This window comes from Bufo gargarizans, unplaced genomic scaffold (genome assembly GCF_014858855.1).
Source record: "Bufo gargarizans isolate SCDJY-AF-19 unplaced genomic scaffold, ASM1485885v1 fragScaff_scaffold_680_pilon:::fragment_2:::debris, whole genome shotgun sequence".
In the NCBI taxonomy this organism is placed as follows: domain Eukaryota; kingdom Metazoa; phylum Chordata; class Amphibia; order Anura; family Bufonidae; genus Bufo; species Bufo gargarizans.
In genome coordinates, this window is record NW_025334161.1 from 673,462 (window position 1) to 699,743 (window position 26,282).

The following is a 26,282-nucleotide window of genomic DNA, read 5'->3' on the forward strand; positions in this document are numbered from 1 at the left end:
AGTTCAGCCCCATTGAAGTAAATGGGTCTGAGCTACAATACCAAGCACATCTGCTATACAATGATGTACGGTGCTGTGCTTGGTAAGTTTCCGGGAACCCGAACACTCACCAGAGCCCCGGCGAGTGTCGCAGCTCCCTGAAACTGCTTATCAGGAAGGGGGATGCTGGGACTCAGACCCTCACTGATATGATAATGATGACCTATCCTGAGTGCATTCATTTGTTCCTCTTGGCTGACTGAAGAATCCAGCAGAAAGATTATCTGAATCACACCTTGATAAGGAACACTTTCAGGATGATGAAGGATATCAAGGGCCCAAAGAGCCAATTTAAAGGATTGAACTCAGGCAGCTGCTTGTCTGGTGATGACGGTTTTTGTTCAGTGACTGAAGGTTTCTTTACATCAAGACATTTTTCAAATCTTGCAGGCTACTCATGAACAATCTCTTTGAAACACAGCTTGAGTCTATTGTGATTAACCACCTGGGATTCCCGGCCTTCTCCTACAGTCTTGTCTGTGCTAGGATAAGGAATGATCTAGATGGTGTAAAGCTCCTTCTTCCACTTACTGTCTGCTGATCCTTAGTTGTTTTTGAGACAAAACACGATCACCAACCTGGAAAGGTTCAGCTCTAACATGTAGGTCATGGTCCATTCGTTTCTTTTTGCAGGCTTCCTTCATTCTAGCTTCAACGTTATTATTGGCATCAGCCAAATGTCTCATGTTCACTCACCCACTTCTGGGCAAAGTACAGTATGAAGCATCAGTAATCCTGTGAATCCGGAGAAAGTTTTCACCTCTTGCATTGTATTGGTGGTAGCCATCCCTGGACAACGATAATTAACTCCAATCAGGTATCACTCCTTCAGAGCACAAAATGTCCCAAGTACTTGACTTGAGGGATCATCCAGTGGCTTGACTTAAAGGTTGTGCTTGTTTTGGACCTGGAACATCTCAGCCAGATGTTGTGGGTGGTCTTAGTAGGACTTAGAGTATATGATTACATAATCTAAGTATAGAAGATAGTCTCATAGCAACATTCCATAAGCCTGCGGAAGGCCATATAGTTGAATTGAAATAGCCCCATTGGGGTGGTGAATGCCATGTTGATATGATCTTCTGGGGCCATAGGTATTTGCCAGTACCCACTCATCAATTCCAAGGTGGAGAAATAAGTAGCTGACGCATGTTGCAATCAAGGACCTTTCTATACATTGAAGAGGCTAGGCATCTTCGTGGGTAAGGCTTTTTATCTTCCTATAGTGCACACAGAACTAAATATTGCCATCCTTCTTCTTGATGAGGACCAAAGGACCAGCCCATGGGCTGTACCAAATGATTTTGTCGTCTTTAATCTCCTGTATCATTTCCTTTGAAAGACTGGTGTACTACATGGCTGATGGTATCGTCCAGTCTCTCTTTTTGATTGGGGGGAAGGGGTGAGAGTTAGTCTGGATGGTCTGCTTAATCTTGATGGTTTTTGTAATATTTACTGAAGCCCTGGTGATATTAACTTCCAGAACTTCAGGAACTCTTTTCAATTTGTTTAGCCGGTGTGGTCATATGCCAAACAGGATTTTTTGACTGCCATGACATAGCTTGAATCTCTTCTTTGGTGCTCTATATTTGTAAAGACTGTTGGGTGACAGTTGAACGGTTAACCTGTGACAGCTGGGCAAAAGAGAGTACTACATATTTAATTTCACACTGTTATGACCCAGTTTCAGAAAAGGTGAGAGGTACTAATAGCCTTAGTCATAAATGTCTGGATGGGCACATCACCACAGCGAGGTCTCTGTAGCAGGCTGCAGGAGTACTGGATGTGCATCTCTAATGTGGACATGGCAGATCTCCCCTTTGGCATTAGCACATTTCTGCTGAGTAGACAGCACACTGATGGTCTGTTTAATTACCTTTAGTGCAGGATGTGAAGCTGTTAGCAGGAACCCATGCAGGACATCCAACATTTCCACATAACTTCTTAGCATATTCATTCTAAGCACCACTGGAGGGTGTCATAATCATGGACCTTTAGTACAATCGCATCTTGTTGAGATTGCCTTACCTTGTTTAGTCACTTTTTCTTAGACGCTGGTTTTCCAGGACCTCACATGGGCACTGGTTGACCATTGCTGCCCACGGCACTCAGCCAGGTCTCTGGACATTGCATCAGCAGAATGATGTACCAGCATTTCTCCAATACGGCTTTCTGTATGGTGATGACTTGTGGACCTGTTTCCAGCCGGGAAGTAAGGGGAATTAAATTAAGGGTACTTTCACACTTGCGGCAAGACGGATCCGACAGGCTGTTCACCATGTCGGATCCGTCCTGCGGCTATTTCGCCGTGCGCCGGACCGCCGCCCATTGACTATAATGGGGACGGGGCAGAGCTCCTGCGGTGCACGGAGAAAGGGCGCCGGACTAAAATTACTGCATATCAGCCTTTTTAGTCCGGCGGCTTTCTCCGTGCACTGCCGTGCTGCGCCAGAGCTCCTGCCCCTGTCTCCATTATAGTCAATAGGGACAGAGCGGCGGTCCGCGGGCACGGCGAAATAGCCGCAGGACGGATCCGACATGGTGAACAGCCTGTCGGATCCGTCCTGCCGCAAGTGTGAAAGTAGCCTAATATGGATGATAACTACTGCATGGGGCCTGACATATCTGGGCAGCCACGCTGGATATTTTGGACCTTCAGTTCCTCCACTTGAGGGACGATCCTTGACCTCAGAGAACACCCTTTTATAACCTATCATCCCACATCACCACTTTTGTGTCAGTACCTGCAGATAGGTATTCCCTGGTCAGCAAAACAGTTATACAATTATTCACCAAAACAGATATGTCAGGAGAGGTGACAGACCCTCCCCAAAGAGACTCTGTCATAGTTTATAAGGCTGAAAAAGGCATCTGTCCATCCAGATCATCCTGATATCCTGCAAGCTGATCCAGAGGAAGGCAAAAGAAAAACTGTGTGGTAGAAGGCAATCAGAATAACTCCCTGGATCAACAACCCATCTCTAGTAACTATAACCTGTAATATTATTACACTCCAGAAATAACTCCAGACTCCTCTTGAACTCTTTTAGTGAATTCACCATTGCCAACTCCTCAGGCAGAGAGTTCCGTAGTCTCACTGCTCTTACTGTAAAGAATCCTCTTCTATATTTGTGTACAAACCTTCTTTCCTCTAGACGCAGAGGATGTCCCTTCGTCACAATCCTGGGAATAAATAGATGATGGAAGAGATCTCTGTACTGACCCCTAAGATATTTATACCTAGTTATTAGGTCTCCCCTCAGTCGTCTTTTTTCTAAAGTGAATAACCCTAATTTTGATAATCGTTCTAGGTACTGTAGTCCACCCATTCCAGTTATTACTTTAGTTGCCCTCTTCTGAACCCTTTCCAGCTCTTCTATGTCTGCCTTGCTCACAGGAGCCCAGAACTGTACACAGTTGGGATGAGCGAACCCGAACTGTATAGTTTGGGTTCGTACCGAATTTTGGGGTGTCTGTGACACGGACCCGAACCCGAACATTTTAGTAAAAGTCCGGGTTCGGGTTTGGTGTTCGTCGTTTTCTTGGCCCTTTTTGAAAGGCTGCAAAGCAGCCAATCAACAAGCGTCATACTACTTGCACCAAGAGGACGTCACAGCCATGCCTACTATTGGCATGGCTGTGATTGGCCAGTGCAGCATGTGACCCAGCCTCAATTTAAGCTGGAGTCACGTAGCGCCGCACGTCACTCTGCTCTGATCAGTGTAGGGAGAGGTTGCAGCTGCGACTGTTAGGGCGAGATTAGGCAGTGATTAACTCCTCCAAAAGACTTAAGTCAGTGATCGATCTACAGCTGTGGATTATTGAACTGCTGCTATTCAATTGCTCACTGTTTTTAGGCTGCCCAGAGCATTTTTAATTCACTTTTTTCAGGGGGGGTTAGGCGGCCATTTTATGTCTTGTGGTGCGCCAGCACAAGCTGCCACCAAGTACATTTAACCATCAATAGTGTGGTTATTTTATGGGTATATCCTACATCAGGGGCAAGCTGTCACCAAGTGCATTTAACCATCAATAGTGTGGTTATTTTTTGGCTATACCCTACATATGGGGCAAGCTGTCACCAAGTGCATTTAACCATCAATAGTGTGGTTATTTTTTGGCTATATCCTACATCAGGGTCAAGCTGTCACCAAGTGCATTCAACCATCAATAGTGTGGTTATTTTTTGGCTATACCCTACATATGGGGCAAGCTGTCACCAAGTGCATTTAACCATCATAGTGTGGTTATTTTTTGGCTATATCCTACATAAGGGTCAAGCTGTCACCAAGGGCATTTAACCATCAATAGTGTGGTTATTTTTTGGCTATATCCTACATCAGGGTCAAGCTGTCACCAAGTGCATTTAACCATCAATAGTGTGGTTATTTTTTGGCTATATCCTACATATGGGGCAAGCTGTCACCAAATGCATTTAACCATCAATAGTGTGGTTATTTTTTTGCTATATCCTACATCAGGGTCAAGCTGTCACCAAGTGCATTTAACCATCAATAGTGTGGTTATTTTTTGGCTATATCCTACATATGGGGCAAGCTGTCACCAAGTGCATTTAACCATCAATAGTGTGGTTATTTTTTGGCTATATCCTACATCAGGGGCAAGCTGTCACCAAGTGCATTTAACCATCAATAGTGTGGTTATTTTTTGGCTATATCCTACATAAGGGTCAAGCTGTCACCAAGTGCATTCAACCATCAATAGTGTGGTTATTTTTTGGCTATACCCTACATATGGGGCAAGCTGTCACCAAGTGCATTTAACCATCAATAGTGTGGTTATTTTTTGGCTATATCCTACATCAGGGGGAAGCTGTCACCAAGTGCATTTAACCATCAATAGTGTGGTTATTTTTTGGCTATATCCTACATAAGGGTCAAGCTGTCACCAAGTGCATTCAACCATCAATAGTGTGGTTATTTTTTGGCTATACCCTACATATGGGGCAAGCTGTCACCAAGTGCATTTAACCATCAATAGTGTGGTTATTTTTTGGCTATATCCTACATCAGGGTCAAGCTGTCACCAAGTGCATTTAACCATCAATAGTGTGGTTATTTTTTGGCTATATCCTACATCAGGGTGAAGCTGTCACCAAGTGCATTTAACCATCAATAGTGTGGTTATTTTTTGGCTATATCCTACATATGGGGCAAGCTGTCACCAAATGCATTTAACCATCAATAGTGTGGTTATTTTTTTGCTATATCCTACATCAGGGTCAAGCTGTCACCAAGTGCATTTAACCATCAATAGTGTGGTTATTTTTTGGCTATATCCTACATATGGGGCAAGCTGTCACCAAGTGCATTTAACCATCAATAGTGTGGTTATTTTTTGGCTATATCCTACATCAGGGGCAAGCTGTCACCAAGTGCATTTAACCATCAATAGTGTGGTTATTTTTTGGCTATATCCTACATAAGGGTCAAGCTGTCACCAAGTGCATTCAACCATCAATAGTATGGTTATTTTTTGGCTATACCCTACATATGGGGCAAGCTGTCAGCAAGTGCATTTAACCATCAATAGTGTGGTTATTTTTTGGCTATATCCTACATCAGGGGGAAGCTGTCACCAAGTGCGTTTAACCATCAATAGTGTGGTTATTTTTTGGCTATATCCTACATAAGGGTCAAGCTGTCACCAAGTGCATTCAACCATCAATAGTGTGGTTATTTTTTGGCTATACCCTACATATGGGGCAAGCTGTCACCAAGTGCATTTAACCATCAATAGTGTGGTTATTTTTTGGCTATATCCTACATCAGGGTCAAGCTGTCACCAAGTGCATTTAACCATCAATAGTGTGGTTATTTTTTGGCTATATCCTACATCAGGGTCAAGCTGTCACCAAGTGCATTTAACCATCAATAGTGTGGTAATTATTTGGCTATATCCTACATATGGGGCAAGCTGTCACCAAATGCATTTAACCATCAATAGTGTGGTTATTTTTTTGCTATATCCTACATCAGGGTTAAGCTGTCACCAAGTGCATTTAACCATCAATAGTGTGGTTATTTTTTGGCTATATCCTACATATGGGGCAAGCTGTCACCAAGTGCATTTAACCATCAATAGTGTGGTTATTTTTTGGCTATATCCTACATCAGGGTCAAGCTGTCACCAAGTGCATTTAACCATCAATAGTGTGGTTATTTTTTGGCTATATCCTACATCAGGGTCAAGCTGTCACCAAGTGCATTTAACCATCAATAGTGTGGTTATTTTTTGGCTATCTCCTACATCAGGGGCTTGGCTGTGCTTGCTATTTTATTGAGGGGTGAAATACAATTGCCAAAATAGCAGTACCCTAAATCTGGTGTTTCAGCTGTGGCCAGCCAATTGTAATACTGTCTGCTGTCTGGCAAAGGATATATTTTTGTTCAGGGTTGAAATACAATTCCCAACTTAGCAATTTCCTAAATTAGTGGTTTCTGCTGTATCAGGGCTACTTTAAATCTATTCATTAAAAGGGTATATTAGATTCAAGGTGCTGATAGGGTCATTCTCAATAACGTCACACACATGCTAGTGTGTAATTCCAAGTCTAATTCTGTCTGTAAACGTATACCTGTCACCCAGCGCCTAAATAATAGGACTCAAATTTATATTCAACTAAATCTGTGGTTATTGCTGTGGCTGGTCAAGTTATTTTGTGTCCGTCAAAGCACAGTTTGTGTTCTGGGTTGAAATACAATTCCCAACTAAGCAATTCTCTAAATTAGTGGTTTCTGCTGTATCAGGCCTACTTTAAATCTATCCCTAAAAGGGTATATTAGATTCAAGGTGCAGATAGGGTCATTCTCAATAACTTCACACACACGCTACTGTGCAATTCCAAGTCTAATTCTGTCTGTAAACGTATACCTGTCATCCAGCGCCTAAATACTAGGCCTCAAATTTATATTCAGCTAAATCTGTCGTTACTGCTGTGCCTTTATTAGTGTAATACGGTACCTAAATAGATAGCCAGATAGTGTTAGGTGTCTGTAAAAAACGGCCTGAATTTGAATTCAATACATTGGGCCAAATAATATTTTTCTTATTGTCGTGAACGGTAACAATGAGGAAAACATCTAGTAAGGGACGCGGACATGGTCGTGGTGGTGTTAGTGGACCCTCTGGTGCTGGGAGAGGACGTGACCGTTCTGCCACAGCCATGCGTCCTAGTGTACCAACTACCTCAGGTCCCAGTCGCCGCCAGAATTTATAGCGATATTTGGTGGGGCCCAATGCCGTTCTAAGGATGGTAAGGCCTGAGCAGGTACAGGCATTAGTCAATTGGGTGGCCGACAGTGGATCCAGCACGTTCACATTATCTCCCACCGAATCTTCTGCAGAAAGCGCACAGATGGCGCCTGAAAACCAAGCCCATCGGTCTGTCACATCACCCCCATGCATACCAGGGAAACTGTCTGAGCCTCAAGTTATGCAGCAGTCTCTTATGCTGTTTGAAGACTCCGCTGGCAGGGTTTCCCAAGGGCATCCACCTAGCCCTTCCCCAGCGGTGGAAGACATAGAATGCACTGACGCACAACCACTTATGTTTCCTGATGATGAGGACATGGGAATACCACCTCAGCACGTCTCTGCTGATGACGAAACACAGGTGCCAACTGCTGCGTCTTTCTGCAGCGTGCAGACTGAGCAGGAGGTCAGGGATCAAGCCTGGGTGGAAGACGATGCAGGGGACGATGAGGTCCTAGACCCCACATGGAATGAAGGTCATGCCACTGACTTTCACAGTTCGGAGGAAGAGGCAGTGGTGAGACCGAGCCAACAGCGTAGCAAAAGAGGGAGCAGTGGGCAAAAGCAGAATACCCGCCGCCAAAAGACTCCGCCTGCTACTGACCGCCACCATCTGGGACCGAGCACCCCAAAGGCAGCTTCAAGGAGTTCCCTGGCATGGCACTTCTTCAAACAATGTGCTGACGACAAGACCCGAGTGGTTTGCACACTGTGCCATCAGAGCCTGAAGCGAGGCATTAACGTTCTGAACCTTAGCACAACCTGCATGACCAGGCACCTTCATGCAAAGCATGAACTGCAGTGGAGTAAACACCTTAAAAACAAGGAAGTCACTCAGGCTCCCCCTGCTACCTCTTCTGCTGCTGCCGCCTCGGCCTCTTCTTCTGCTGCCGCCTCGGCCTCTTCCTCCGCCTCTGGAGGAACGTTGGCACCTACCGCCCAGCAAACAGAGGATGTACCACTAACACTACCACCTCCGTCACCAAGCATCTCAACCATGTCACACTCCAGCGTTCAGCTCTCCATCTCACAAACATTTGAGAGAAAGCGTAAATTCCCACCTACCCACCCTCAATCCCTGGCCCTGAATGCCAGCATTTCTAAACTACTGGCCTATGAAATGCTGTCATTTAGGCTGGTGGACACAGACTGCTTCAAAGAGCTGATGTCGCTTGCTGTCCCACAGTATAGTGTTCCCAGCCGGCACTACTTCTCCAAGAGAGCCGTGCCTTCCCTGCACAACCAAGTATCCGATAAAATCAAGTGTGCACTGCGCAACGCCATCTGTGGCAAGGTCCACCTAACCACAGATACGTGGACCAGTAAGCTCGGCCAGGAACACTATATCTCCCTAACTGCACACTGGGTAAATGTAGTGGCGGCTGGGCCCCAGGCGGAGAGCTGTTTGGCGCACGTCCTTCCGCCGCCAAGGATCGCAGGGCAACATTCTTTGCCTCCTGTTGCCTCCTCCTCCTACTTGGCTTCCTCCTCCTCTTCTTCCACCTGCTCATCCAGTCAGCCACACACCTTCACCACCAACTTCAGCACAGCCCGGGGTAAGCGTCAGCAGGCCATTCTGAAACTCATATGTTTGGGGGACAGGCCCCACACCGCACAGGAGTTGTGGCAGGGTATAGAACAACAGACCGACGAGTGGTTGCTGCCGGTGAGCCTCAAGCCCAGCCTGGTGGTGTGCAATAATGGGCGAAATCTCGTTGCAGCTCTGGGACTAGCCGGTTTGACGCACATCCCTTGCCTGGCGCATGTGCTGAATTTGGTGGTGCAGAAGTTCATTCACAACTACCCCGACATGTCAGAGCTGCTGCATAAAATGCGGGCCGTCTGTTCGCGCTTCCGGCGTTCACATCCTGCCGCTGCTCGCCTGTGTGCGCTACAGCGCTCACCGCCTCATATGCGACGTGCCCACCAGGTGGAACTCCACTTTGCACATGCTGGGCAGACTGTGCGAGCAGCTGCAGGCCATAGTGGAGTTTCAGCTGCAGCACGCACGAGTCAGTCGCACTGTGGAGCAGCACCACTTCACCAACAATGACTGGGCCTCCATGCGAGACCTGTGTGCCCTGTTGCACTGTTTCGAGTACTCCACCAACATGGCCAGTGGCGATGACACCATTATCAGCGTTACAATACCATTTCTATGTCTCCTTGAGAAAACACTTAGGGCGATGATGGAAGAGGAGGTGGCCCAGGAGGAGGAGAAGGAGGAAGAGGGGTCATTTTTAGCACTTTCAGGTCAGTCTCTCCGAAGTGACTCAGAGGGAGGTTTTTTGCAACAGCAGAGGCCAGGTACAAATGTGGCCAGCCAGGGCCCACTACTGGAGGACGAGGAGGACGAGGATGAGGAGGAGGTGGAGGAGGATGAGGATGAAGCATGGTCACAGCGGGGTGGCACCCAATGCAGCTCGAGCCCATCACTGGTGCATGGCTGGGGGAAATGCAGGACGATGACGATACGCCTCCCACAGAGGACAGCTTGTCCTTACCTCTGGGCAGCCTGGCACACATGAGCGACTACATGCTGCAGTGCCTGCGCAACGACAGCAGAGTTGCCCACATTTTAATGTGTGCGGACTACTGGGTTGCCACCCTGCTGGATCCACGGTACAAAGACAATGTGCCCACCTTACTTCCTGCACTGGAGTGTGATAGGAAGATGCGCGAGTACAAGCGCACGTTGGTAGACGCGCTACTGAGAGCATTCTCAAATGTCACAGGGGAACAAGTGGAAGCCCAAGGCCAAGGCAGAGGAGGAGCAAGAGGTCGCCATGGCAGCTGTGTCACGGCCAGCTCCTCTGAGGGCAGGGTTAGCATGGCAGAGATGTGGAAAAGTTTTGTCAACACACCACAGCTAACTGCACCACCACCTGATACGCAACGTGTTAGCAGGAGGCAACATTTCACTAACATGGTGGAACAGTATGTGTGCACACCCCTCCACGTACTGACTGATGGTTCAGCCCCATTCAACTTCTGGGTCTCTAAATTGTCCACGTGGCCAGAGCTAGCCTTTTATCCCTTGGAGGTGCTGGCCTGCCCGGCGGCCAGCGTTTTGTCTGAACGTGTATTCAGCACGGCAGGGGGCGTCATTACAGACAAACGCAGCCACCTGTCTACAGTAATGTGGACAAGCTGACGTTCATAAAAATGAACCAGGCATGGATCCCACAGGACCTGTCCATCCCTTGTGCAGATTAGACATTAACTACCTCCCCTTAACCATATATTATTGTACTCCAGGGCACTTCCTCATTCAATCCTATTTTTATTTTCATTTTACCATTATATTGCGGGGCAACATAAAGTTGAATGAACCTCTCCTCTGCCTGGGTGCCTGGGCCTAAATATCTGACAATGGACTGTTCCAGTGTTGGGTGACGTAAAGCATGATTCTCTGCTATGACATGAAGACTGATTCTCTGCTATGACATGAAGACTGATTCTCTGCTGACATGAAGCCAGATTCTCTGTTACGGGACCTCTTTCCTCTGACTGGGCCTAAATATCTGACAATGGACTGTTCCAGTGTTTGGTGACGTAAAGCATGATTCTCTGCTATGACATGAAGACTGATTCTCTGCTGACATGAAGCCAGATTCTCTGTTACGGGACCTCTCTCCTCTGCCTGGATGCCGGGGCCTAAATATCTGACAATAGACTGTTCCAGTGTTGGGTGACGTGAAGCATGATTCTCTGCTATGACATGAAGACTAATTCTCTGCTGACATGAAGCCAGATTCTCTGCTACGGGACCTCTCTCCTCTGCCTGGGTGCCTGGGCCTAAATATCTGACAATGGACTGTTCCAGTGTTGGGTGACGTGAAGCATGATTCTCTGCTATGACATGAAGACTGATTCTCTGCTGACATGAAGCCAGATTCTCTGTTATGGGACCTCTCTCCTCTGCCTGGGTGCCGGGGCCTAAATATATGACAAAGTCCTGGCAGCCATGGTAAAGTGTAGCGGGGAGCGGGGGAGCAGTATACTTACCATCCGTGCGGCTCTCGGGGCGCTCCAGAGTGACGTCAGGGCGCCCCCACGCACATGGATGACGTGATCACATGGCACGTAATCCATGCGCATGGGGCGCTCTGACGTCACTCTGGAGCGCCCCGGGAGCCGCACGGACTGTAAGTATACTGCTCCCCCGCTCCCGACAACTACTATGACATTAATAGCGTCCTGGGTGCCATAGCAACACTGAAAGCATTTTGAAGACGGATCCGTCTTCAAATGCTTTCAGTACACTTGCGTTTTTCCGGATTTGGCGTGTAATTCCGGCAAGTGAAGTACACGCCGGATCCAGACAACGCAAGTGTGAAAGAGGCCTTACCTACATGTTGCTGCCTTTTGCAGCCCTCTAGCCCTGGGCTGTTTTACAGACTTTTTAGTGCCGAAAAGTTCGGGTCCCCATTGACTTCAATGGGGTTCGGGATGAAGTTCGGGTCGGGTTCAGATCCCGAACCTGAACATTTCCGGGAAGTTCGGCCGAACTTCTCGAACCCGAACATCCAGAGCAGCGCATGCCCAGTCTCCTATTCTACTTGTTGTGTCTGTACAGTTATTCCTGTCAGAGTACGGAGCAGGGAGCCTAGTAGAAGCGGATTCCCTGGTCATAATTTACAAAGCCCCTGTAAAGTAAATTTTGATAAATACAGTATATACAGTCATGTGAAAAAATTAGGACACCCTTTGAAAGCATGTGGTTTTTTGTAACATTTTTAATAAAAGGTTATTTCATCTCCGTTTCAACAATACAGAGAGATTAAAGTAATCCGACTAAACAAAGAAAACTGAAGAAAAGTCTTTTCAAGATCTTCTGTAAATGTCATTCTACAAAAATGCCTATTCTAACTGAGGAAAAAGATAGGACACCCTTGCCCCTAATAGCGAGTGTTACCTCCTTTGGCTGAAATAACTGCAGTGAGACGGTTCTTGTAGCCATCTACCAGTCTTCGACATCGGTCTGAGGAAATTTTACCCCACTCCTCAATGCAGAACTTTTTCAGCTGTGAGATATTTGAGGGGTTTCTTGCACGTACAGCCCTTTTCAAGTCACCCCACAGCATCTCAATGGGATTCAAATCTGGACTTTGACTTGGCCATTCCAGGACTCTCCATTTCTTCTTTTTCAGCCAATCTTTGGTTGATTTACTAGTATGTTTTGGGTCATTGTCATGTTGCATGGTCCAGTTCCGCTTCAGCTTTAATTTTCTAACTGATGGTCTCACATGTTCTTCAAGCACCTTCTGATACACAGTAGAATTCATCGTGGATTCTATGATGGTGAGCTGACCAGGTCCTGCTGCAGCAAAGCAGCCCCAAACCATGACACTTCCACCTCCATGCTTCACAGTTGGTATGAGGTTCTTTTCTTGGAATGCTGTGTTTGGTTTACGCCAAACATGTCCTCTGCTGTTGTGTCCAAATAATTCCATTTTGGACTCATCTGTCCAAAGAACATTATTCCAGAAGTCCTGGTCTTTGTCAACTTTATCTCTGGCAAATGTCAGTCTGGCCTCGATGTTTCTCTTGGAAAGCAAAGGTTTCCTCCTTGCACACCTCCCATGCAAGTTAAACTTGTACAGTCTCTTTCTGATTGTAGAGGCATGTACTTCTACATCAACAGTAGCCAGTAGTTCTCGAGATGACACTTTAGGGTTTTTGGAGACCTCTTTTAGCATCTTGCGGTCTGCTCTTGGGGTGAACTTGCTGGGGCGACCAGTCCTGGGCATGTTGGCAGTTGTTTTGAAAGCCCTCCACTTGTAGACTATCTTCCGGACAGTGGAATGGCTGATTTCAAAATCTTTTGAGATCTTTTTAAATCCCTTCCCAGACTCATAGGCTGCTACAATCTTTTTTCTGAAGTCCTCTGACAGCTCTTTTGCTCTCACCATGGTGCTCACTCTCACTTCAACAGTCAGGAGCACACCAAACTAAATGTCTGAGGTTTAAATAGGGCAAGCCTCATTCAACATGCAGAGTAACGATCTACTAATTATGTGCACCTGGTGTGATATACCTGTGTGAGATCTGAGCCAATTTAAGAGGGAATACATGTGAGGGTGTCCTATCTTTTTCCTCAGTTAGAATAGGCATTTTTGTAGAATGACATTTACAGAAGATCTTGAAAAGACTTTTCTTCAGTTTTCTTTGTTTAGTTGGATTACTTTAATCTCTCTGTATTGTTGAAACGGAGATGAAATAACCTTTTATTAAAAATGTTACAAAAAACCACATGCTTTCAAAGGGTGTCCTAATTTTTTCACATGACTGTACATGTTGATATGTGTTTCTTCATGTGTTTGTGCTAGCTGTCATGCAGAGTGAAGAGGCAGTCGGCCACCAGGATGGAACGGACTGATTCCGGCCAGTGCACGGACACCAGCTTGTGCTCCCCCAGGAGGATCTGCCACACGTTTTCAGCGTCCATGATGCACACGGGCCGGGTTCCAAACAGATGCGTCTTGTAGATGTGTCTGTACTTTCTGAGCTTCACTTGTAGGATTTTACGTCTCTGTAGCACCATGGTATGGAGGGGAGCCACTGTTACTTTGCCAATACCATGTTGCTGTACACCCTGTTCACCAGTGCCCTGTACACCCTGGTGCTGCCAGTCCTCCTGCTGCTCACTGCAGTCAAGCTGTGGGAGCTGTACTGTTACAGCAGCAGAAACCCTGGCTGCCAGTACCTGCTTCCCCCTGGCACTAAGGCACTAAGGGGGTGCCTTTCATTGGAGAAACCTTGCAGATGGTGCTGCAGAGACATTAAATTCCTGCAACTGAAGCTCAGAAAGTACGGACACATCTACAAGACGCATCTGTTTGGAACCCGGACTGTGCGCATCATAGGCGCTAAAAACGCGTGGCAGATCCTCCAGGGGGAGCACAAGCTGGTGTCCATGCACTGGCCAGAATCAGTCCGTACCATCCTGGGGGCCAACTGCCTCTTCAGTCTCCATGTGTATATATACATGTGTATATGTAAAGATAAAGGATTGGTTGGGGGAAACTCAGCTTTCTTGCACTGTATGTGTAATCAATAGCTGGTATAGAAATATATACTAGGGTTGTAGCGGTATTGATTTGATACCGGGATTTGACATTTACCGATACTAGGCTGCGCTACTGCACAGCCTAGTATAAGAAAACGTGGAGAGCGCTGCTCTCAGCGTGCGCCATGTTCTCTTCAGCAGCACAGGGGAGTCACTCCCTCTCCCCTGTGCCGCTGCTGTCACTAAGAGGAGAGATGGGAGGAGGAGGGGAGGGGTTGTGGCCACTGCGCCACCAATGATGATAACACCCATTAATACAAATATAGGCAGCGGGTGCCGGCGGTAGAATCATATATAGTGCGGCACCTGAGGGGTTAACTGCAGTGGATCGCAGCGCCCTGTCATAGAGGTTGTGTGCTGGCTATGTGATTCTGCCACTGGCACCCGCTTCCTGTATTTGTATTAAAAGGTTACTTATCTTCATTGGTGGCACAGTGCACGCCCCCAGCTTCCCCAGTATTAAAGTCATTGGTGGCACAGGGTCCTCTCCCCTCCTCCTCATTAGTGTTGCAGTGGCAGCTTCTGATCAGAGCCCCAGCAGTGTAATCCTGGGGCTCTGATCGGTTACCATGGCAGCCAGGATGCTACTGAAGCCCTGGCTGCCTATACACCCAAGCATTCTGATAGCATTTCCTACTGCTCTATGACATTGTCTGCCTACCTTTAAAGGGGTTGGCCACTCTTTAAATACTCTCCACTACAGTGTGGCAGACAGGGAAAAAAATGAAGTTCCTAATATACTTCATTAAACACACCTGCCTGCTTTTCTTTCAGTTATAAGCCACACCCCCTTAGTCCTGCTCTACCTTGCAGCTGAGTTCGTCCATGGCTGCACGCGACATGGAGGAGCTTGAGAGGAAGCTCGTCCATGCGCATGTGCAGTCTGCTCCAGTCAGTGGTCGGCTCCCTGCTGCCCGCTCCAACTGTGACAGGAATAAAACCCTTCCGAGTCCCTACTGCACAAGCTACTTAGTCAATCCCCATCCCCCCCTGCACTATCACCACACAGCCGACCCACTAAGCCACGCCCACTGGTGTCGGTAGGCCACGCCCCTGCAACCAACAGGGAAAGCAGGACATTAGCCAGGAACTATGTTTTTTTTGTGTGTGTGTGTATATATATATATATATATATATATATATATATACAGTACAGACCAAAAGTTTTGACACACCTTCTCAAGAGTTTTCTTTATTTTCATGACTATGGAAATTGTAGATTCACACTGAAGGCATCAAAACTATGAATTAACACATGTGGAATTATATACATAACAAAAAAGTGTGAAACAACTGAAAATATGTCATATTCTAGGTTCTTCAAAGTAGCCACCTTTTGCTTTGATTACTGCTTTGCACACGCTTGGCATTCTCTTGATTAGCTTCAAGAGGTAGTCACCTGAAATGGTCTTCCAACAGTCTTGAAGGAGTTCCCAGAGATTCTTAGCACTTGTTGGCCCTTTTGCCTTCACTCTCACCCCAAACCATCTCGATTGGGTTCAGGTCCGGTGACTGTGGAGGCCAGGTCAACTGGCGCAGCACCCCATCACTCTCCTTCATGGTCAGATAGCCTGGAGGTGTGTTTGGGGTCATTGTCCTGTTGAAAAATAAATGATGGTCCAACTAAACGCAAACCGGATGGAATAGCATGCCACTGCAAGATTCTGTGGTAGCCATGCTGGTTCAGTGTGCCTTCAATTTTGAATAAATCCCCAACAGTGTCACCAGCAAAGCACCCCCACACCATCACACCTCCTCCTCCATGCTTCACGGTGGGAACCAGGCATGTAGAGTCCATCCGTTCAACTTTTCTGCGTCGCACAAAGACACGGTGGTTGGAACCAAAGATCTCAAATTTTGACTCATCAGACCAAAGCACAGATTTCCACTGGTCTAACGTCCATTCCTTGTGTTCTTTAGCCCAAACAAGTCTCTTCTGCTTGCTGCCTGTCCTTAGCAGTGGTTTCCTAGCAGATATTCTACCATGAAGGCCTGATTCACACAGTCTCCTCTTAACAGTTGTTCTAGAGATGTGTCTGCTGCTAGAACTCTGTGTGGCATTGACCTGGTCTCTAACCTGAGCTGCTGTTAACCTACGATTTCTGAGGCTGGTGACTCGGATGAACTTATCCTCCGCAGCAGAGGTGACTCTTGGTCTTCCTTTCCTGGGGCAGTCCGCATGTGAGCCAGTTTCTTTGTAGCGCTTGATGGTTTTTGTGACTGCACTTGGGGACACTTTCAAAGTTGAAGGCATAGTGAACCAGCATGGCTACCACAGCATCTTATAGCGGCATGCTATTCCATCCGGTTTGCGTTTAGTTGGACCATCATTTATTTTTCAACAGGACAATGACCCCAAACACACCTCCAGGCTGAGAGTGATGGGGTGCTGTGCCAGTTGACCTGGCCTCCACAGTCACCGGGCCTGAACCCAATCGAGATGGTTTGGGGTGAGCTGGACCACAGAGTGAAGGCAAAAGGACCAACAAATGCTAAGCATCTCTGGGAACTCCTTCAAGACTGTTGGAAGACCATTTCAGGTGACTACCTCTTGAAGCTCATCAAGAGAATGCCAAGAGTCTGCAAAGCAGTAATCAAAGCAAAAGGTGGCTACTTTGAAGAACCTAGAATATGACATATTTTCAGTTGTTTCACACTTTTTTATTATGTATATAATTCCACATGTGCTAATTCATAGTTTTGATGCCTTCAGTGTGAATCTACAATTTTCATAGTCATGAAAATAAAGAAAACTCTTTGAATGAGAAGGTGTGTCCAAACTTTTGGTCTGTACTGTACATATTTATTTATACACAAAATATAACACAGGGTCCTGACCACCGCCTGGCATCCAGAAAAGGCGGGGCGGGGGGCTCTCAACAACGGCCCGTTTCTTAGACAGGCCGCACGCACCCTGGCTGTTCCTAACTCCGCAGGGGTCAGCGCGGGGGGGGGGGGGGCAGGCTGGTTCAAAGGGGCCTCAGGGCAGCAGGGCTAGCAGCACAGCCAGCCTTAGACCTTTCAGCCAGCTGCTGCGGGCGCCGCTTCTCCGATCCCTGCGGGCCGGCGGCTGGTTGTCTGCCTGGTTGCTGCTGCCCTTAACCCCCACACTGCTGAAAAAAAAAAAAGAATATTGTGTTGTTTAACCGCTTACCGCACACCTAACGCCGAAAGGCGTCATCTCTGCGGCGCTCCCAGGCTACGCTAACGCCGATTGGCGTCATCTCGCGTGAGCCGAGATTTCCTGTGAACGCGCGCACACAGGAGCGCGCGTTCACAGGAACGCATAGTTCACAAGTTCATCTGCAGCCTGCCGGCCGCGATCATTGGCTGGCAGGCTGTAGATTTTTGAATCGTCCAATGAAATGGTTATGTCAGACGCTATTTTGAAAATAGCGTCTGATATAACTGCTGCCTCGTCCTCTGGTGGTCCCTTTCGCTTGGATCGACCACCAGAGGACACAGGCAGCTCAGTAAGTAGCACCAAACACCACACTACACATTACATATTACCCTGTCATTTATTTAACCCCTTATTTAGCACCTGATCACCCATATTAGACTCCCTGATCACCCTGATCACCCCCTTGTCCACCCCCCTGTCATTGATCACCCCCCCTGTAAGGGTCCCTCACCCCTGCCAGGTAGTTAGCTACTTGCTAGGTAGTTTAGCGCCCACCGCACCGCACCGCAGTCACCGATTAGTCGCTGATTAGCGTCATCGCTGTCGCTAATCAGCACTAGTACTATATAGTATCTGTAAGTGATCAATACTGATCGCAATCAGATCTATATAAGTACATTAGGGTCACCTTAGGTTCTACAAAAAACGCAGTGTTCGCCCGATCAGGCCTGATCTTGTGCGCACACTTGCGTTCAGTCCGCCCCACCGCAGTGACAGAATTTTTTTTTTCTGATCACTGCAAAAAACGTAAAATCGCTGCGCCGCTATAAAAGATCACTTTTGAGCTTTTTGGATCTTTATTAGCGATCGCAGCTTTACTTCGCAAGCACTCCTTTTTACTAAGCAGGTTTGCTCTTTTTCCTGGGTAGTCTCAGAGGAATACCCCCTAAATTTAGTGAACCCAAAATGTCAAACAAGGGGTATTCCGCTGAAGAGGCCTACAGGATTCTGACCGTGATGGATGAAAGCGATAGGGACGCCTTATCCGCTGAATCCAGTGGTTCAGAATATGAACCTGTGGACAGCAGTGGCACTCTAACGGCTAGTGAGGATGACGAGGTAGAGGTCCCTGCTACGGCCAGACGTACCCGATCCCATGTAAGAGTTCTGCCTACCCTGCATGATGATCCTCATTTGCAGCAGAGTGGTGCTAGCGCTGATCTTGTTTATGGTGCGGCATACACCAGCAGCGCAGCACAGCCTGGACCTTCTACCAGCACTGCCGTATTCCCTGGTGAAGTGGCGAGCACCAGAAGGGCAGTTCCAGCTGGTACGGTGGCACGTGCAATAACTCCCCCGTCGCAGCCACCGCGTTCACAGGCCCGTAGAACCCTTAGTCTCCCAGAGGTGCTGGCAAATCCTAATTGGCAATCCCCTGATTCCGCCGCACCCGTATTGCCCCCTTTCACCGCCCAGTCTGGAGTTCGCGTGGAGACGGCTCATTTAGGATCGGCCCTTCAGTTTTTTGAGCTGTTCTTCACCGCGGATCTCTATGACCTAGTTGTGGCAGAAACCAACCGCTACGCCACACAGTTTATTACCGCCAATCCGGAAAGCTTCTATGCCCAGCCTTTCCGGTGGAAACCAGTCACTGTTATCCTCAGCATGGGTCTAACTAAAAAAATGTATTGCGGTCATATTGGTCTAAAGACCCAATACATTACATGCCCATGTTCTCTGTTGCAATGTCTAGGGCACGTTTTGAGGCTATCATGTGCTTTATGCATTTTACGGACAATAGCACCTGTCATCCAAGAGGCCACCCTGCTTATGACCGGCTCCATAAAATTCGGCCCCTCATAGACCATTTGTCATCCAGATTTGCAGATGCGTATACCCCTAATCAAAACATCTGCATAGACGAGTCCCTAGTACATTTTACCGGGCGCCTTGGCATAAAACAGTACATCCCCAGCAAGCGCGCCCGGTATGGGGTCAAACTGTATAAGCTCTGTGAAAGGGCCACAGGCTATACATATCGTTTTAGGGTCTATGAGGGAAAAGACTCAAAACTGGAGCCGGTCGGATGTCCTGACTACCTGGGGAGCAGTGGCAAGATTGTCTGGGACTTGGTGTCACCCTTATTCCACAAGGGGTACCACTTATACGTGGACAATTTTTACTCAAGCGTGGCCCTCTTTCGGCACTTACATATAGTCGGAATTCAATGCTGTGGTACCGCGCGACCTAGTCGCCGGGGCTTCCTAGTCGCCGGGGCTTCCCCCAACGGCTCGTTAGTACCCGACTTGCACGGGGGGAGAGGGCTGCCTTGTGTGACCAAGAACTGCTCGCGGTGAAGTGGAGGGACAAGAGGGACGTTTACCTTCTGTCCACCATTCACGCAGACACGACTGTCCAAATTGAACGGGCAACTGGAGTCATTGTGAAACCCCTCTCTGTCCACGACTATAACCTTCAGATGGGAGGGGTGGACTTCAATGACCAGATGTTGGCTCCCTATTTAGTGTCCCGACGCACCAGACGCTGGTATAAGAAGGTGTCTGTTTATTTGATCCAATTGGCGATGTACAATAGTTTTGTTCTCTACAGTAAGGCTGGGAGAACAGGATCCTTCCTAAAATTCCAGGAAGAGATCATTTCGGAAATCCTGTATCCAGGAGGGTCCGTGCCCCAAGGCCCTGATGTAGTGAGCCGGCTACATGGCAGACACTTCCCGTCTGTCTATCCTGGTACCCCAACTCAACGTTCCACAAGAAAAAGATGTCGTGTCTGTAGCAGGGGTGGAATAAGGCGTGACACCACCTTTTTTTGTCCTGACTGTCCTGACCAGCCTGCCCTATGCATAGGGGAGTGTTTTCGCAAGTTCCACACTCAGGTACACTATTAGCATAGGGATTGCGTACACAGGACAGGCACACAGGGGTCTTAGGGCCCTTTCACACAGAGCTGCCACAAACCTCTCCTTTCACCTGGGACAAAGTGCATAATGTACTTCGCCGCATCTCTGGGCGATTTGCGCTTTGCACATTGTCCCATGGGGAAGGAGAGGTTTGTTCAATAAAGGTAAAAAAAAAAAACAAAAAAAAAATCACCGGTAAGCAAAAAAGTTATTGTTCTGTTTCAAAAGTTTATAAAAGTTAATGTTAATAAATTTATTGCGTTGCGGCCTGGTTTTTTTTTTTTTTTTTTTTTTTTTTTACCTTCTAGGTGGACCAAGCGATCAAGCAGCTGCAGCACTGATGTGCATTCTGACAGAAGCATTGCGCTGCTGTCAGATTACACAAAAGTCGGTGTATGCGGCGCTGCAAGACGGGATTTTCTCCTCTGCAGTGACAGATACGTTTGCCGAGGCATACGAGCTGAGGAGGAGGCGGCGTTCCTATGCTTTGGCAAACACTTTGTATATATATAAAAAAATATAAAAAATCCCGGCAATGATTTATTCATCCACATCGATTGATGTGAATGGAGAAATCGGGTTTGCCAGGGCATACGAGCTAAGTGGGTATGGATGTTGGGCGGAGCTCCTATGTCCTGGCAGACGCCTTTCCCCTCCTTTTTTTTTTTTGGGCAGAGATTTTTTCATCCACATTGATCGATGCGAATGAAGAAATCTGTGCCGTTCATTTTTTTCTTTCAGCCCAGAGGCTGAACGGGAAAAAAAAATCTCATTACCTGTATGCTCAATACAAGGAGAATAGCAGAAAATCCTAATGCTGGCCATACATGTAATGATTGCGGAGACCCTCAAATGCCAGGGCAGTACAAACACCCCACAACTGACCCCATTTTGGAAAGAAGACACCCCCAGGTATTCCATGAGGGGCATATTGAGTCCATGAAAGTTTTAAATTTTTGACCCAAGTTAGCGGAAATTGAGACTTTGTGAGAAAAAAAAAAAAAAAAATCAATTTCCGCTAACTTATGCCAAAAATGTTTTTTTCTATGAACTCGCCATGCCCCTCATTGAATACCTTGGGGTGTCTTCTTTCCAAAATGGGGTCACATGTGGGGTATTTATACTGCCCTGGCTTTTTAGGGGCCCTAAAGCGTGAGAAGAAGTCTGGGACCGAAATGTCTAAAAATGCCCTCCTAAAAGGAATTTGGGCACCTTTGCGCATCTAGGCTGCAAAAAAGTGTCACACATGTGGTATCGCCGTACTCAGGAGAAGTTGGGCAATGTGTTTTGGGGTGTCATTTTACATATACCCATGCTGGGTGGGATAAATATCTTGGTCAAATGCCAACTTTGTATAAAAAAATGGGAAATGTTGTCTTTTGCCAAGATATTTCTCTCACCCAGCATGGGTATATGTAAAATGACACCCCAAAACACATTCCCCAACTTCTCCTGAGTACGGCGATACCAGATGTGTGACACTTTTTTGCAGCCAAGGTGGGCAAAGGGGCACACATTCCAAAGAGCACCTTTAGGATTTCACCAGCCATTTTTTACACATTTTGATTGCAAGGTACTTCTCACGCATATGGTCCCCTAAATTGCCAGGGCAGTATAACTACGCCACAAGTGACCCCATTTTGGAAAGAAGACACCCCAAGGTATTCCGTGAGGGGCACGGCGAGTTCCTAGAATTTTTTATTTTTTGTCACAAGTTAGCGGAAAATGATGATTTTTTTATTTTTATTTTTTTCCTTACAAAGTCTCATATTCCACTAACTTGCGACAAAAAATAAAAAATTCTAGGAACTCGCCGTGCCCCTCACGGAATACCTTGGGGTGTCTTCTTTCCAAAATGGGGTCACTTGTGGGGTAGTTATACTGCCCTGGCAATTTAGGGGCCCATATGTGTGAGAAGTACTTTGCAATCAAAATGTGTAAAAAATGACCGGTGAAATCCGAAAGGTGCACTTTGGAATGTGGGCCCCTTTGCCCACCTTGGCAGCAAAAAAGTGTCACACATGTGGTATCGCCGTACTCAGGAGAAGTTGGGGAATGTGTTTTGGGGTGTCATTTTACATATACCCATGCTGGGTGAGAGAAATATCTTGGCAAAAGACAACATTTCCCATTTTTTTATACAAAGTTGGCATTTGACCAAGATATTTTTCTCACCCAGCATGGGTATATGTAAAATGACACCCCAAAACACATTCCCCAACTTCTCCTGAGTACGGCGATACCAGATGTGTGACACTTTTTTGCAGCCAAGGTGGGCAAAAGGGCACATATTCCAAATTGCACCTTTCGGATTTCACCAGCCATTTTTTACACATTTTGATTGCAAGGTACTTCTCATACATTTGGGCCCCTAAATTGCCAGGGCAGTATAACTACCCCACAAGTGACCCCATTTTGGAAAGAAGACATCCCAAGGTATTCCGTGAGGGGCACTGCGAGTTCCTAGAATTTTTTATTTTTTGTCACAAGTTAGCGGAAAATGATGATTTTTTTTATTTTTATTTTTTTCCTTACAAAGTCTCATATTCCACTAACTTGCGACAAAAAATAAAAAATTCGAGGAACTCGCCATGCCCCTCATGGAATACCTTGGGGTGTCTTCTTTCCAAAATGGGGTCACTTGTGGGGTAGTTATACTGCCCTGGCAATTTAGGGGCCCAAATGTGTGAGAAGTACTTTGCAATCAAAATGTGTAAAAAATGACCGGTGAAATCCGAAAGGTGCACTTTGGAATGTGGGCCCCTTTGCCCACCTTGGCAGCAAAAAAGTGTCACACATGTGGTATCGCCGTACTCAGGAGAAGTTGGGGAATGTGTTTTGGGGTGTCATTTTACATATACCCATGCTGGGTGAGAGAAATATCTTGGCAAAAGACAACATTTCCCATTTTTTTATACAAAGTTGGCATTTGACCAAGATATTTTTCTCACCCAGCATGGGTATATGTAAAATGACACCCCAAAACACATTCCCCAACTTCTCCTGAGTACGGCGATACCAGATGTGTGACACTTTTTTGCAGCCAAGGTGGGCAAAAGGGCACATATTCCAAATTGCACCTTTCGGATTTCACCAGCCATTTTTTACAGATTTTGATTGCAAGGTACTTCTCACGCATTTGGGCCCCTAAATTGCCAGGGCAGTATAACTACCCCACAAGTGACCCCATTTTGGAAAGAAGACACCCCAAGGTATTCCATGAGGGGCATGGCGAGTTCCTAGAATTTTTTATTTTTTGTCGCAAGTTAGTGGAATATGAGACCTTGTAAGAAAAAAATAAAATAAAAAATAAATCATCATTTTCCGCTAACTTGTGACAAAAAATAAAAAGTTCTATGAACTCACTATGCCCATCAGCGAATACCTTAGGGTGTCTACTTTCCGAAATGGGGTCATTTGTGGGGGTTTTCTACTGTTTGGGCATTGTAGAACCTCAGGAAACATGACAGGTGCTCAGAAAGTCAGAGCTGCTTCAAAAAGCGGAAATTCACATTTTTGTACCATAGTTTGTAAACGCTATAACTTTTACCCAAACCATTTTTTTTTTACCCAAACATTTTTTTTTTATCAAAGACATGTAGAACAATAAATTTAGCGAAAAATTTATATATGGATGTGGTTTTTTTTTGCAAAATTTTACAACTGAAAGTGAAAAATGTCATTTTTTTGCAAAAAAATCGTTAAATTTCAATTAATAACAAAAAAAGTAAAAATGTCAGCAGCAATGAAATACCACCAAATGAAAGCTCTATTAGTGAGAAGAAAAGGAGGTAAAATTCATTTGGGTGGTAAGTTGCATGACCGAGCGATAAACTGCTAAAGTTGTGGAGTGCCGATTTGTAAAAAAGGGCCTGGTCACTAGGGGGGTATAAACCTGTGGTCCTTAAGTGGTTAAAGGATCTGGTTACCCATGTGTTGGTGTTGTCATAGGTCTGGCGTTTTACGGTGTCACGCAGGTGGCATGTTCCCTGTTCGGCTCTGGCATCTTGGTTTTTCAGTCACAAGGTGACAATCATCCCCTGATTCGCTCAGGTGTCATGTTTCCCCGGGCCACGCAGGTGCATGTATTCCCTGAATCGCTCAGGCCTATGCACTTCCTGTTTCGATCAGGTGCAATGTATTTCTTGAAATCAGGTGTAATTTATTCCACAAAGTGGAATAATTTATTCCACAAAGCGGCGTTCCCAGCACAACCAGACGCTCCAGCCATCTGGCCTGTCTCTCTGCTGACGCCCGATTAAGACTTGATAAAGGAGTTATAAACTCCGAAACGCGTTGTCTACTGAACAATAAAAACAGCTACTTCACCAAAGTCTACTGTCTGAGGTCGTCCTTTTGTGCGCCAAACAAATACCCTACTGTGTGCAATCGCACACAAACCAGCAACTTCTTCCCTCAGAGTCCCTAGGAGTCCCTGGCAACTCCACCTACGGGACCAAACGGGTATTGGCAGCACCGACCCTTCCAAAACAACCAACGCCCCCTTATTTCTCCACGTGTACCCACCTCCACGGACGTTGAGCTCCAACCAGCACAACACCAAAAGGTGAGCACACTTCGACCATTACGCAGAACAACACAACCGCTACCCACCACCCTATGAGCGCCTCTCCCCTCTCTTTTTTCTCTCTCGCCAAACTGATGTGCAAACTCAGGTTAGGTCCAGCCAAGTGGCTGCTGTTGCACCCCGTCGCAGCATTGAGCGTGCTTCATCACAAGCTTCCATTCATAGGTCTTCACCAGAGAAATTGGTAGCGTGGTCCGTTTGATTTGGGTAGGTGGCGATCCTCCTTACTCCATGTTCATTTATGTCATTTATGTCCTCCCGCTGCTCTCGCCCAATCATTCGGACACCAAAAAAATAATTTTTTAATATAGTTCTTAATTTTCGGGGGGGGGGGGGGGATTTTAATCATCTGTGTATTTTTTTACCTTTTTCCATGCAGTGTAAGTTGTCTCAAGCTCCTAAATCAGACGATAACCTGTCCTTACCCGGGTCTTCTGTGTCGGGGCGCGTCAGTAACCCCTCCCTGGTAGCTGGACCGTCCCGAAACTCGTTGCGGAGCTTAACAGGAGGGGTATCCGTCATCCCGCATCTGCAAGGAAGGCGGAGCTCTACCGTCTCCTGATGACGGAGCCGGAGGGTTCCAACGACCAGCCCTCTCTCTCTTCCATCCAGCTGTCCCTGCTGCAGTTGCAGTCTACCATCAGCAGTCTGGCTGGTTCGGTGGCTAATATTCAAGCCAGAATGGGGGAATTGGAGTCCCGGCCTCCGGCGGCACCGCCATCCCCAGCCCCTCCTGCCATTCCTTCAACTTCCCAGGACACGGCGCCAGGTACGGTCCGTGCCAGGCCCCAGATTGCTCCCTCGCACTTCATCCCAGAGAATTTAAAAAGGGATATCCTGACAGGGAGGGATGTAAACTTGACGTCTATTCTCATTGCGCCTCAGGACGTGTCAGAGAATAAAATAATCAATTGCGGGGAAGTTTCAGTAGTTCTCAGGGCCAAGGACGCCCGCCTGAACCGTAAGCTATCAATTCCAGAATTTGTCCTAGCTTTCAGCCTCTACCGGGACACCATCTGCGCCGTCCAGCCACACAGACGTGAGGAACTGGACTCGTACTTATATCGGGTCACCGACTTGGGGTACAAGTACAGTGGAACCAATTTTTATGATTACAATCGGTCATTCTCGGCCAAGGCAGCCGCTGCCCGTGCCCAGTTTCAATTCATCACGGACTGGGCGAATCTCGACATGAAGTTGTTCTGTCGTCATTTTGCGGGGTTACGGGCTCCCACGTGCACGGCTTGTCAGTCCATTCAGCAAA

General features: G+C 46.9%; 1 protein-coding gene across 1 annotated transcript in view; it reads left to right on the plus strand.

Moving 5' to 3' along the window:
• Nucleotides 1–26,282, plus strand: part of LOC122922734 (plakophilin-1-like) — a gene marked incomplete at its 3' end in the record, with an annotated part of 159,743 nt that overhangs the window by 109,663 nt on the left and 23,798 nt on the right. The gene's annotated exons all lie outside the window — the stretch shown is intronic.